The sequence below is a fragment of the Schistocerca gregaria genome, chromosome 2 (genome assembly GCF_023897955.1).
Source record: "Schistocerca gregaria isolate iqSchGreg1 chromosome 2, iqSchGreg1.2, whole genome shotgun sequence".
In the NCBI taxonomy this organism is placed as follows: domain Eukaryota; kingdom Metazoa; phylum Arthropoda; class Insecta; order Orthoptera; family Acrididae; genus Schistocerca; species Schistocerca gregaria.
Genome location: NC_064921.1, coordinates 709,201,034 through 709,211,986, shown reverse-complemented (window position 1 = coordinate 709,211,986; position 10,953 = coordinate 709,201,034).

The following is a 10,953-nucleotide window of genomic DNA, read 5'->3' as shown; positions in this document are numbered from 1 at the left end:
CGTACTTGGACGAGATTTTTGTTTTTTCCCCGTGTGCTCAAGTACATGAACAATATCTGAGCAGAGTACGCCAGTGTCATTTTGATTCATGGAGTAGCATTAAATTAAAGTAAATGCATCATACAGAGGATTCAGTTTCATTTTCCTGGGCCGTACTGTTTCAGCCGACAGCACTTACTCATTGGCAGATAAAGATACAACATTACAATTCAGTCAAAGCCAGCAGATTATTAGCATTTGAGACGTTTCCTGCGAATGTTAAATTTTTACCAATGCCACCTCTCGGCAACCGTGGCAGTAGAGCAATTGCTTATGGATGCACAAGTGGGCTCTGATGTCACAGGATGCCGGTCAGTCAGGTGTACACCAGAAATGGACTCACTACCAGTGAGTTCAAGCCAGACAATGTTACTCACTTTATTCCCCACAAACACCTAGCTGTAGTCGTTGATGCGAGCCAGTCGGAAACTGGTGCAACCGTCCACCAACAAGTAGATGAATATTGGCAACCAGTGCATTTTATCTCTAAAAAGTTGCAACCATCCCAGTAGACGTGGAGTGCATATGATAGGGAACTTTTGGCAATATAGGAAGCAGTCAGGGACTTCTGACCTCAAATAGAACCTCGACCGGTAATCATTTTACAAATCATAAACGCATTACCTCTGCACTCAAGAACGTTACTGATAAGTGTTCACCTAGACCAGGGCCGGCCAAACGCTGCACAGTGTGCACACGTGCGGAAGTGCTGCACATGTGCGCACGTGTACGACAGCGAGTGACAGCGACATCTGTTATTAGACATGTGTCCTAAATGAACGGCGATGGCTCCACTTCACTGTTTATGTGGTACAAGCAAGAGCGCAACATACCCAGTCTCGTTTACCCCTGGTGACCGTAACCTTAACAGAGAAGTACTGAGAAATGGCAGGTACTGTGGAAAAGCAAAGGACGGGAGATCTATGTTCTCAGTCGTTTAAAAATGACTCGAAACTGCAATTCTTTTTTGTAGCCGTTAGCGAAAACTCAATGTTTGCTGTGCCCCCGAATAATAGGCGGCCAGCGTAAGTTTTCAATTGAAAGACACTACAATACATATAAAAAAGACGGGTGTAGTGTACTCAACACTGAAGAACGGCAAGCAAAATTAAAGGTCCTTAAGAAAATGGATGAGACACATCAACTCGATTTTACTATACTTCAAAATAACTGATACTTCTTGAACTCTCATTTTCTTGTGTTACATTTATGTCTATTTTACTGTACGCTGTACAATGTACTGTTTTCAATTTTCCAGAATGACAACCACACTAAATCTTCACTGCGAGCAAGTTTTAAAATCGCATTAAGAATTGCACAATCTGGGAAACCCTTTTCCGAAAGGGAGTTTGGGAAAGGGTGTCTGATTGATGCTGCAGAACTGAAGGACAAGTTCTTTGAGTGCGAAGTACAAAAGAATTCTGCGAAAATTCTTCGCAACAAGAAGTTTCACGCCTGCACCGAGAAGCCGCGAGAGTTATGTCCATGTTCGGGTCGACATATGTTTGTGAGAGATTTTTCTCGGTGATGAAAATGAATAAATCAAGTTTTCTATCAAGCATAAGTGATGAAAATCTTCGCAACTGCTTGTGTTAGTCAATGAGCCGTGCTTTAATGCCCGATATTAACTATATTATTTCTCATGACCAGAGATAAACGTGTTTGGATTTATTCCTTTCATAATTAAAAATTATTATTTACGAACTGTGCATTATTGCCTTATTCTGCACCATTTTACATTATTATCAGGAAAATTGGTCATTAAACCGATTGTTCCAATGTATACTTACATTTAGGGTTTTCTTTTAATGTGTGAAGGGCTACGCTCAGCTGAAGTCGATAAAACATAACATTCATGTAATTGTCGGTTATTACGCAGATTTCAGACGGAACTAATGAAAGATATAGCAATAATAGTATTGAAATAACAGGTGATCATCGAGAGGTCTGTCGTTATCATTCTGTTCAGAGGTCAGTGAGACAGAAATTATGTGGGTGTAACTGAAGGCACCGAGAATTAGTTATAGGAAACCTTGCATTAGTTTGATGTTATTTGAAATCATGAATAAGGTTCGTTGGAACTCGCTAAGCACTCTCTTCCTTAAATACTACTTAAAAAAACATTACGCGTATTTACGTGCCGACAGTCAAGCTGCCTTAATAAAAACCCATGGTTGTTAACTGTATTACTTGTCTTATTACTTGTCTTGTTAAACTGGTAACATAAAAGTAGACGTCTCAATGAGTAGACTGTGACAGTATTTTAAATGTTTAATACGCCAAATACTTTCCCATGGTTGGCTTGCAAGCTGTGGAAAGAGCACTAGAATGCGCCGGTACAGTGTGTCCCAGCAAGTGGATAAAGCGACATCTGTGCGTAGAAACATGCACTACATGAACGCTGACGGCTGCGGCGTGGACGCTGTGACCCGGAAGTTGCACATGTGCAGGAGCACCGCACGCGTGCAGAATTTCTGGCCGGCCCTGACCTAGACAGTTCAAATACATTGACTCCATAAGCCACTTTATGACAGACATTCAGCATGTAAAAGGGGCCAAAAATTTAATGAGTGACCACTTGTTTTATATTTGTGGAATGTCGGAGATTATAGACCACAAATAACTCTATGCGGAGCATACCATGGACCTATAGTTATGACAGCTGCTAAACGACTCATCTACAGGTTTAAACCTTGAACAGATTTCCTTGCCCAGCTCAAAGTTGAAATTATAGTATGACATTTCCCGGAGCAAACCACGACCACACGTTTAGAAGAAGTTCCGAAAGACAGACTTTGACAGCACCAACAGGTTATCTCATCTGGGGGCCAACACTACGGTCATATTACTAACGGACTGCTTTGTGTGATCTTCTATGTATCAAGATGCATGTGCCTGCATACGTTCATGTGTTCTATGCCAACAAAGTAAAGTGTGCTGTCACGTATATGCCGGCATCAGTAGCTTCCAAGGTATGCCAGTTAGATTCGTCCACTTCCACGTCGACCTAATTAACCCTCTTACACCATAGGAGGCATCGAGCTACTTGTAAACAGTGGTAGAAAGGTGTGCATAATGGACTGAGGCAACCCGGATTGCTGACATATTGGGTGAAGCTATGGTGAAAACGTTTGTATGTACATGGATTATATACTTCAGGTGCCATCCCTACCTATCAAGCCCGACTGTTCAAGTCCACACTGTTCCAGGGACTGGCCAAACTGTGCGCTTTTCCACAACCCTTATCAACCTGCCAATAATGGTAGAACGCTCGCACACAATTTCAAAGACATCACTAACCTGTCGGAAAGAGAAGTGGAAAGAGGCTCTTCCCTTTGTTCTATTAAATCTTCTAATGGGGTACAAACCGTATATTGGAGCGTCCAAGGAAGAGATGGCTTACTGTGAGCCCCTATAACTTCTGATGGATTGCTTATTGCCTTCACCACTGTGAGACGCAGCGGAACTTCGACTATCGGTGCAGTAGTTAACACATCACTGCACCAGTATACGATGCTCACCCCTTTTTCTAACACACTGGACTCACATTCGAGAGGACGACGGTTCAATCCCGCGTCCTGCCATCCAGATTAAGGTTTTCCGTAATTTCCCTAAATCGCTCCAGGCAAATGCCGGGATGGCTCCTTTCCAAGGGCACGGCCGACTTCCTTCCCCGTCCTTCCCTAATCCGATGAGACCGATGACCTCGCTGTCTGGTCTCCTTCCCCGAAACAACCAACCAACCAACCCCTTTTTCTTCACAGCAGTCGTCAGGTGTTACTATACGAAGATTTACACAGCTGCTGGCATGCGATACTGTGAACAGACTCATCAGGTCCCCACTACAGTCAACATACACTGGACCATTCCCTCTGTTGAGCAGAGGCGATCGTATCATGGACATACTGTGTAATGGCGTGCCATTGAAGTTATCAATTGCAAGAAAATCGTCGAAGTAGTTCAGAGGTGGGCTGTTAGATTCGTTAACAGTAGGTTGAAACTGATAGAAAAATTAATGTAGAGTAATGAAATTTCGGGAATACATTTTGTCTAGTTAACATTGCAAGACCACAGGTTTTGTAAGCACGAGATAAGCCAATGCTTTTACATTAATAACTGGTGTAACTGCCAGAATGTTGAATGCAGGTATGTAGATTTGTATGCACCGTGTTGCACAGGTGCTGGACATCAGTTTGTGGGATGCAGTTCCGCGCCTGTTGCACTTGGTTAGTCAATGTAGGGACGGTTAACGCTGTTTGGGATGACGCTAGAGTTTTCACTCAATACTCCCATACGTGCTCGACAGGACACAGATCTGGTTGATCGAGCAGGCCAAGGCAACATGTCGACACTCTGCAGAGCAGGTTAGGTAACATCCTGTTGGATAACACTCCCTAGAATGCTGATCATGAATGGCAGCGCAGCAGGTTGTATTACCAAATTGTCGTGCAAATTTGCATTCAGGATGTGTGGGTTAACTACGAAAGTGCTCCTGCTGTCATACCAAATCGCATCCTAGACCACAACACCAGGTGTAGGTCCAGTGTGTCTACCATGCACAGAGTTTGGTTGCAAGTCTTCAACTGCCCTCACAAACCACAACACACGGCCATCACTGGTACCCAGACAAAACCAGCTTTCATCAGAAAACACAAAAGACCATCACCCTGCACTCGAGTGAGCTCTCGCTTTACACCACTGAAGTCGCAAATGGTGGTGGTTTGGGGTCAGTGGAATACATGCTACAGAGCGTCTGGCTCGGAGCTGTCCTTGAAGTAATCGCTTTGTAACAGTTCGTTGTGTCTCTGTAGTGCGAACTGCTGCTGAAATTGCTGGTACAGATGCAGTACGATGCGCCAGAGCCATACGCCGAACACGACGGTCTTCCCTCTCGGTATTGCCACGTGACCGTCGGGAGACCGGTCTCCTTGCAACCGTATATTCCCGTGACCACCGTTCCCAGCGCTCGTGTACAGTGGCTACATGACTGCCAAGTCTCTCTGCAGTATCGCACAAGGAACACCCAGCTTCTCGTAGTGAGGTGTCGATAACGGCGTCCGTGTCGCCTCAAAGACATTCTTGACTAACATCAACTCACAACGTCCAGTCTCAGAGGGAATGCCCGACATTTGCCACGCTTGCCCCTTCGCCAGGTAGCTTGAGTAGCGATCCCTCAGGTAAGGGACGCCCTTCCCCGTACTTCTTCTGTCCGTTTTCAAACCGTCGTCTCCACATTTTACTCGATACAACCAGTACGTAAGGACCTTCTTCTTCGACTTCATGGCGAAATACAGAGCTTCTTTTCCGAAATCGAATTATTTATAACTTTTGGGAAACGAAAGCAATTCCGACGGTTATGTCAGTACGTAATTAGTTCTGCCAAGTATAAATATAGATCCCTCTGGCTGTACGGTAGCTTCCTTTCACGCCTACTGATTGCGATAGAAACAGTCCATCGCCATGATCGCAACAAGAAAGGAACGATGTAGAGAGAATACGAATGTACGATAATCTTTATTTTTTATCACTCCATTTGTGCCTACTTTAATTACTACAACTGCATGCCCAAAAGGCAGTAAGGAAAGAAGAAATGGGTATGTGAATGATTGAAAGAAGAACGACATACTGCATATTAATTTACTCTCTAAAATCCGATATCCCTTGCGGCGAAACATTAGTTAATAAAGTGTAGCGGGACAATCTTCAAAACATGACTGAAAGTACGTTTATAGACAGAGATAAGAACATCTATGACTGACATGTCATCTAAAGTCGACGTACAATTTTGAAATGTTAGAAATATGGAAAAAGAAGTAATACAGAGTGCTATGCTTGTAGCGTACATTGTTGTTCTACACTGCTTAGCTCTGGGATTTTCAGGGTCACAGAGAAAGATTCCTAGGTTTTGGAGAGAAAAGCCGTAATTGTACTGATCTGCACTACAACAGAAACAAGAAGCACAACTTAAAGGAAAATAATATAATGTGTTTTCCAGCTCATAAGCGACATTGAAGGAGATAGTTCCTGTGACTTAGTATGGGCAGCGGTTGTATTCGACAACCGGAATAAATTAATAACTGACTCCTTTTACCGACCCCCGGTCTCAGATGAAACAGTCGCTCAACATTTCAAAAAAACTCGAGTCTCATCGCAAATAGGTACCATACTCATACAATTATAGCTGGCATTGACTTCAATCTACCTTCCGTGTGAAACTTCCTGGCAGATTAAAACTGTGTGCACCGACCGAGACTCGAACTCGGGACCTTTGGCTTTCGCGGGCAAGTGCTCTACCATCTTTTTTTTATATCTCATTTTGTTCGTTTTTGTTCGTTGTTGATCTATTAACTCAGTTTTTTTATTACAGAGGGCAGCTAACCCTCTGACCGAACACGCTGAGCTACCGTGCCGGCACAGCCATTTGAGCTACCGAAGCACTACTCACGCCCCGTCGGTGCACACAGTTTTAATCTGACACGAAGTTTCATATCAGAGTACACTCCGCTGCAGAGTCAAAATCTCATTCTGGAAACATTCCTCAGGCTGTGGCTAAGCCATGTCTCCGCAGTATCCTTTCTTTCAGGAGTGCTACTTCTGCTACGTTCGCAGGAGAGTTTCTGTAAAGTTTGGAAGGTAGGAGACAAGATACTGGCAAAAGAAAAGCTGTGAGGACGGGGCGTGAGTCGTCCTTCTGTAGCTCAGATGGCAGAGCACTTGCCCGCGAAAGGCAAAGGTCCTGAGTTCGAGTCTCGGTCGCTGCACACACTTTCAATCTGCCAGGAAGTTTCATATCAGCATACATTCCGCTGCAGAGTGAAAATCTCATTCTGGATACCTTCCGTATGTTGACAAAAATACATTTTCAGACCCTTTTGTAGATAGAAAATAACTTCCGTAATTGTTCTAAATGCTTTTTTAAAAATTATTTTGAACAATTAGTTCACGAGGCCATTCAAATTGTAAATGGTTACGAAAACACACTTGACCTCTTAGCCACAAATAATCCTGAGCATCACAACGGACACAGGAATTAGTGAACCTACAGTCGTAGCGAGGCTCAATTCCGTAACAAACCAATTCACTAAAACTAAACGCAAAATATATCTATTTATAAAAGCAACTAAAAATTCGGTTGACTTCTTTCTAAGAGACAGTCTCCAATCCTTCCAAACTGTGTCAGTGAAGACCATATGTGGCTAAAGTTCAAAGAATTAGTATCAACAGCACTAGAGAGATTCATACCAAATAAATTAATAACAGATGGAACAGATCCCCCATGGTACACAAAACACGACAGAAAGCTGCTGCAGGAGCACCGAAAAAGGCACGTATAATTTAGACGTATGCAAAATGTCCAAGATTGGCGAGGTTTTACCGAGGCTCGAAACTTGGTGCTGATTTCCATGCGATATGAATTTAATAGTTTCCACAACGAAACTCTCTCTAGGAATGTGGCGGGAAATCCATAGAGATTCTGGTCCTATGTTAAGTAAACCAGCGGAAAGGCTCAGTAAGTACCTTTACTGCGGGTTGCGCGGCGAGTGAGGAGAAGGAGGAGGAAGAGGGGAGGGGGAGACAAGGGACCCAACCCTTCGGAGCAGGTAAAGTCGTGGCAAATGTCCGGCGTCCCAAAGGCTCAGTATGTACCTCTACTGCGGCTTGGGCGGCGAATGAGGAGAAGGAGGAGGAAGAGGGGGAGGGGGAGACAAGGGACCCAACCCTTCGGAGCAGGTAAAGTCGTGGCAAATGTCCGGCGTCCCAAAGGCTCAGTAAGTACCTCTACTGCGGGTTGGGCGGCGAGTGAGGAGAAGCAGGAGGAAGAGAGGGGAGAGGAGACAAGGGACCCAACCCTTCGGAGCAGGTAAAGTTGTGGCAAATGTCCGGTGTCCCAAAGGCTCAGTAAGTACCTCTACTGCGGGTTGGGCGGCGAGTGAGGAGAAGGAGGAGGAAGAGGGGGAGGGGGAGACAAGGGACCCAACCCTTCGGAGCAGGTAAAGTCGTGGCAAATGTCCGGCGTCCCAAAGGCTCAGTAAGTACTTTTACTGTGGGTTGGGCGGCGAGTGAGGAGAAGGAGGAGGAAGAGTTGGAGGGGGAGACAAGGGACCCAACCCTTCGGAGCAGGTAAAGTCGTGGCAAATGTCCGGCATCCCAAAGGCTCAGTAAGTACCTCTACTGCGGGTTGGGCGGCGAGTGAGGAGAAGGAGGAGGAAGAGGGGGAGGGGGAGACTAGGGACCCAACCCTTCAGAGCAGGTAAAGTCATGGCAAATTTCCGGCGTCCCAAAGGCTCAGTAAGTACCTCTACTGCGGGTTGGGCGGCGAGTGAGGAGAAGGAGGAGGAAGAGGGGGAGGGGGAGACAAGGCACCCAACCCTTCGGAGCAGGTAAAATCGTGGCAAATGTCCGGCGTCCCAAAGGCTCAGTAAGTACCTCTACTGCGGGTTGGGCGGCGAGTGAGGAGAAGGAGGAGGAAGAGGTGGAGGGGGAGACAAGGGACCCAACCCTTCGGAGCAGGTAAAGTCGTGGCAAATGTCCGGCGTCCCAAAGGCTCAGTAAGTACCTCTACTGCAGGTTGGGCGGCGAGTGAGGAGAAGGAGGAGGAAGAGGGGGAGGGGAGACAAGGGACCCAACCCTTCGGAGCAGGTAAAGTGGTGGCAAATGTCCGGCGTCCCAAAGGCTCAGTAAGTACCTCTACTGCGGGTTGGGTGCCGAGTGAAGAGAAGGAGGAGGAAGAGGGGGAGGGGGAGACAAGGGACCCAACCCTTCGGAGCAGGTAAAGTCGTGGCAAATGTCCGGCGTCCCAAAGGCTTAGTAAGTACCTCTACTGCGGGTTGGGTGGCGAGTGAAGAGAAGGAAGAGGAAGAGGGGGAGGGGGAGACAAGGGACCCAACCCTTCGGAGCAGGTAAAGTGGTGGCAAATGTCCGGCGTCCCAAAGGCTCAGTAAGTACCTCTACTGCGGGTTGGGTGGCGAGTGAAGAGAAGGAGGAGGAAGAGGGGGAGGGGGAGACAAGGGACCCAACCCTTCGGAGCAGGTAAAGTGGTGGCAAATGTCCGGCGTCCCAAAGGCTCAGTAAGTACCTCTACTGCGGGTTGGGCAGCGAGTGAGGAGAAGGAGGAGGGAGAGGGGGAGGGGGAGACAAGGGACCCAACCCTTCAGAGCAGGTAAAGTCGTGGCAAATGTCCGGCGTCCCAAAGGCTCAGTAAGTACCTCTGCTGCGGGTTGGGCGGCGAGTGAAGAGAAGGAGGAGGAAGAGGGGGAGGGGGAGACAAGGGACCCAACCCTTCGGAGCAGGTAAAGATGTGGCAAATGTCTGGCGTCCCAAAGGCTCAGTAAGTACCTCTACTGCGGGTTGGGTGGCGTGTGAGGAGAAGGAGGAGGAAGAGGGGGAGGGGGAGACAAGGGACCCAACTCTTCGGAGCAGGTAAAGTGGTGGCAAATGTCCGGCGTCCCAAAGGCTCAGTAAGTACCTCTACTGCGGGTTGGGCGGCGAGTGAGGAGGAAGAGGAGGAAGAGGGGGATGGGGAGACAAGGGACCCAACCCTTCGGAGCAGGTAAATTCGTGGCAAATGTCCGGCGTCCCAAAGGCTCAGTAAGTACCTCCACTGCGGGTTGGGCGGCGAGTGAAGAGAAGGAGGAGGAAGAGGGGGAGGGGGAGACAAGGGACTCAACCCTTCGGAGTAGGTAAAGTCGTGGCAAATGTCCGGCGTCCCAAAGGCTCAGTAAGTACCTCTACTGCGGCTTGGGCGGCGAGTGAGGAGAAGGAGGAGGAAGAGGGGGAGGGGAGACAAGGGACCCAACCCTTCGGAGCAGGTAAAGTCGTGGCAAATGTCCGGCGTCCCAAAGGCTCAGTAAGTACCTCTACTGCGGGTTGGGCGGCGAGTGAAGAGAAGGAGGAGGAAGAGGGGGAGGGGGAGACAAGGGACTCAACCCTTCGGAGCAGGTAAAGTGGTGGCAAATGTCCGGCGTCCCAAAGGCTCAGTAAGTACCTCTACTGCGGGTTGGGCGGCGAGTGAAGAGAAGGAGGAGGAAGAGGGGGAGAGGGTGACAAGTGACTCAACCCTTCGGAGCAGGTAAAGTGGTGGCAAATGTCCGGCGTCCTAAAGGCTCAGTAAGTACCTCTACTGCGGGTTGGGCGGCGAGTGAGGAGAAGGAGGAGGAAGAGGGGGAGGGGGAGACAAGGGACCCAACCCTTCGGAGCAGGTAAAGTCGTGGCAAATGTCGGCACACCTTCCGAGGTAACGATCACTCACGACCCTTACAGTGTGCACTTATAGGAAACCTTATTTGCATACTCATAGTGGCACTACTAGCATCACTATTATACGACTGGCGCGAAATTTTGGATGGACATCAACTTGTAGCTGTGGTAAGCCGCCTACCAATTTTCGTTTATGTTGGACATCTCCTTGGTGTTGCAAGTCAGTGTATCGTGGAGATGCTTACGAACTCGAATGGGAATCTTTGAAGGGAAGGTGACGTTCTTTTCGATGAACAAGAAAATTTGAAGTACTGAAATATCAAGGGCTTATTTCAATAGTGGTACAAGTCAATTTTTTGGTCATTTTGAGATACAGAGTCCTAATGTTAAATAAACGCTGAAAAATCTGCAGTTGAGATACCAGAAATATTCAAGCATATGGCTTCTTGCTAAAGATAAACCTTTCTTTCTGTTAGTTTGGATAGTTAATTTCAGAAGCATTATAGACAGTAAAGTGGAGGTAATGGACTTGTAGCACTATTGAAATAAGCCCATCATATGAAGGTGAAAGCAGATGGATTCTGCTGGCGCTAATGTACATTTCGCGTAAGGACCACGAAGATAAGATACGAGAAGTTAGCGCTAATACGGAGGAATATAGACAGTCGTTTTCCTCTGGCTGTGTTTGCGAGTGGAGAAGGAAAGGTAATGACTAGC